The sequence below is a fragment of the Quercus lobata genome, chromosome 11 (genome assembly GCF_001633185.2).
Source record: "Quercus lobata isolate SW786 chromosome 11, ValleyOak3.0 Primary Assembly, whole genome shotgun sequence".
NCBI lineage: Eukaryota > Viridiplantae > Streptophyta > Magnoliopsida > Fagales > Fagaceae > Quercus > Quercus lobata.
This window is the reverse complement of record NC_044914.1, coordinates 37,705,191-37,709,272: the sequence shown is the minus strand read 5'-3', so window position 1 is coordinate 37,709,272 and position 4,082 is coordinate 37,705,191. Positions and strand designations below refer to the sequence as shown.

The 4,082-nt window shown below is 30.1% G+C and overlaps 1 long non-coding RNA gene across 1 annotated transcript; it reads left to right on the top strand.

Annotated features, from left to right (window-relative positions):
• Positions 1–732: 732 nt before the first annotated feature.
• On the top strand, positions 733–2,820 carry LOC115968087. The gene is made up of 3 exons (XR_004086655.1): positions 733–773; positions 1,682–1,744; positions 2,676–2,820. It is a non-coding gene; the product is annotated as an uncharacterized LOC115968087 (long non-coding RNA).
• Positions 2,821–4,082: the final 1,262 nt, after the last annotated feature.

Below are 4,082 nucleotides of genomic sequence, written 5' to 3'. Positions count from 1 at the left end.
TGAAAAGCATCCCTCAAAAAAGAGATTCGGGTACCTTTTAGGGCATCTCTCTTTTTGGGTAAGTGGTATGGAGTTGCCACTTTTTTTTATACAAAATATATATATATATATATATATATATACATGATTGAATTGTTCAATTCATTGATTGAATAAAAAATTACATATCTTGAAAAACTTGAAAATTACATAGATTTGGGTCCTAGTTACAATCTACCAAAACTACATGGCTTGTTATCCTATTTACATTCTACCCAAAAATAAACAAAGACAAGACTAGATCTACTAAACCAAAAAACCTAATAGTGCCTAATCTTTTTTCCTCTTTTTATATATTTGGAGTATATTAGTACTATGAGATGGTAAATGTGAGTGTATGTTAATCCCTTTTTTTTATTGGCAAAAATGCAAATTACACTCTTTAAACTTGATTGAAATTCATTTCCGTTCTCTAACTTTACTTTCATTCAATTGAGTCCTCTAAGTTTGATTGAAATTCATTTTAGTTCTCTAACTTTATTTTCATTCAGTTGAGTCCTCTAAGGTTCACATCTATTGTAATACCCAAAAAAAAAAAAAAAAAAGGAAGGTTATTTAAGTAAATTTGTTTATGGGGACAATTTTATAATTAATAATTATAAGGGAGTTTTCTAGAAAATAAGGTTGAAACCCTAACTATATAAGCTTATTAAATCAACGTATATGAAAAGATATTTTGAGAGAAGAGACTACCCAAAAGACTGAAGTAAAGAAGGATTGATTACACTTTTGAGGTAAGAGCTTAAGAATTTCTTTCTTGTCAAATCTAAGTTTTGTTTAGAGTTAGAGTATTTTTTTTATGTGGGTATTTTGGCTAATAGTGAGACTATATAAAAAAAAAAAAAAAAAAAAAATCCAATGAAGTATGATGATGTAGACGAAGAAGGAATTTGATCTATTTTTCCCTCCCGGTGTTGTGGTAACTGTAAGTGTTGCACAGGTTTACCGAATTGAATTTTGGTGAATAGCAAAAAGTTTTTGTGTTGGTCAGTAGTGTGATAAATTATGGAAGTAAAATATGTGTCTAATAGTATTTTTCGGTAAAAGCATGTCAGGAGCTTGACTCTGGTTTGATACAGTGCTTTTCTTAGTTTTGTCCTCATGCCTAAAGAGTATTATGGTCGGCGGCACTAGCAGGAAAGAAAAAAAAATATATATATCTATATATATATATTTATATATATATATATATACATTTATATATGCATATATGGTAAATGGAATTACCATCTTGAGAAAGCAAAGCCAGCTCCTTTTCTTTATTGTTATTATTATTATTATTATTATATTTGTTTATTTGGTTGGTTGAGGGCGTAAAGGGGAAGCAGCAGGTTGACTAAGTGATTACATACATACATACATATATATATATATATATATATATATATCAACTCATGAATATAATAATGGGTGATCTACTTTTAGGCCTATAGGTATGGTGTAACTATAGACTTGATTCCTAGGAACTATTAGTGGCAGAAAATAAAGAGAGCAAAAATATTGTAAAGTTACGTGGGATATTGGTGTGAGTGGATGGTGGGAAATTATTGGTTATTTTGAATAGTCTCTAATCTGATTGGATACGTCATAAGTTTTTTTGAATTATTTGATTATTGAGTATAGTGTTTGAAAATTATTCTAGGTGATATCTAAAGATTTTAGAGGAATTGTTAAGGAAAAGTTTCTTTTGGAATAGCACTTGGAGGTAAGTAACTTTATCCTAATGGGTTTTATTTTGCGTATTTTAACTACTGAAAATTGTTTACAGTTGTTACTATATATTTCTATTGTATTATTGATTTTAAGTAAAGAATAGAGAAATTTCACAAATAAATATGAGCATTGAATATATGATTTATTTATTTAATTGTTCCTTTAACTATATTGATTTAAAGTACAGAATATAAAAATATCACAAATATATTTGAATACTGAAAATATGATTATATATGATTATGGACAAATTGACTATGAATTGATTTTGATACCCAAACCAATGGGGGTTATTCATTGGTATTCTGATACCTAACCAATGGGGGTCATTCATTGGTATTCTGATACCCAAACCAATAGGGTTATTCATTGGTATTCTGATACCCAGCCAATGGGGGTTATTCATTGGTATTCTGATATCCAAACCAATAGGGGTTATTCATTGGTACTCTGATACCCAACCAATGGGGGTTATTCATTGGTATTCTGATACCCAAACCAATTGGGGTTATTCATTGGTACTCTGATGCCCAATCATGGGGATATAGCGTGACCATAGTCATAAGATTGTTAAGAATATGAATTACGTTTAAGTATTTGAACTAATTTGAGTTTTCAAAATTGCTTATGTATTTTTAGAACCTATTGTAAGTTATAGCTTTTGATATATGAAAAACTGACTACTTTCTAAACCATCTATGATATATTTGTAAGATTAAAGTATGTGATTTATTTGCAACTTACTATTTTGAGACTATGGGATTTCTTTAGTTATTTTTGAAAACCCATAGCATAGTATAACTTTTGAAGATTTATATTATATCTTATTACCTCACAGATCTATCGTTGGATAGAACTTAATTGGATTTTGGTTACTTATTGAGTTGTCAACTCACCCCCCCCCCCCCTCTTTCTCCTTTCAGATTTTGATCAGGAAGAGTAGCATATGTTTGGGCTTCCGCTGGGATGTGCGCATGAGTGAAGTTTAGGAAATCAGTGGAATAAGTTTTGGAACTTTTATGTTTTAAGATTACCATGTGTGTAATCCTTCAGACTTAAAGGATTTAGTTAATTCTTAGTTGATGTTGGAAGATTAGTATTTGGAGATCTTTTGAGAATTTCTTTATTGAGGATATTTTTAAATTTATTGATGAAATTTTCTTAAGGATAATTATTTAATTGTTTAAGAGGGCCTTACACACTTGTAAAGTGTAAACTTTATAAGTGTGTGGCTGTTGTCACGTGCTTAGCTCTTTTTGGGTTCGGGGCGTGACAATTATAATGGTATCAGAGCTTAGGTTATGATCTTGTAGACTTTATGCTAGGTTTTGATTTAGAATGAAATCTGCGCCCTAGGTATTACAATTCCAGTTATTGTTTGTGAAGGTTACTAGGTCATAGGTAGTGTTTTTTTTATGACTTGATGAGAAGTGGAAGTGAGGTTCCATCATATGATGATTTGTTAGGTCATATTTGAAGGATTTGATATTTATGTCTATGTGGTTATGCATACGTGACTTATAAATACAAAAGGGAGGATTTCAATTGATATACTTCTATGATCTTATACTAGTATTGAGTGTATTTTATTCTTGAAAATTTTGTAATTGATCATATTGGTTATTAAAACTTCTTCTTCTCATTAAAAGGAAAAGAGAGTGAGAAAAGATGAAGCAAAGGAAATCTTCCTATTATTTTGTGACTGATCTTTTGAAAACTTGTTTGATAGTTTTGCCTAATATAGTCGCTACCTAAGGTTAGTTTGATCTGTAGGAGATTCTCATAGGTTTAATTATTGAATGATAGTTTACTATATGCCCTATTCAGAATTTGGAGTGCTTGATCATTATTAAGGAACTGACTATTGCAGAACTTTATTTAGGGGTTAAGGTTTGATGTTAGAGTTATGATTCCTTGATTTTAGTTTATATGGAGTAAGGAAATTAACGGAAAGTTCGTAGTGTGAAGGAAAAATTAATTTGTGGTTATTGTAGTTCACATTATATTACATGTTATTATATAAATTCTAAGGGTGTTTAGAGAATTCAGTAATATATCGGTGACTTCTTTGGATTCTAATGTTAAGGACCGACTTTTTGGGATCATTGTTCTCGTTAAGGTTGACCTATATGGATTACCATAACCTAATTTATGTGTGAGGTAGTCCCTAAATGTTTTTGAGACATGTTTTGTTACTTAGAAGTTTGAGGTCCGCAATTTCTTTTCTATGGACTTGGAGGATTGTTTAATATCCCGGGGAATAAGTTTTGATGCCAGAAATGTAATTCTTTGAACTTAACTGATAAAATTTAATGGATTGGCTCAATAGA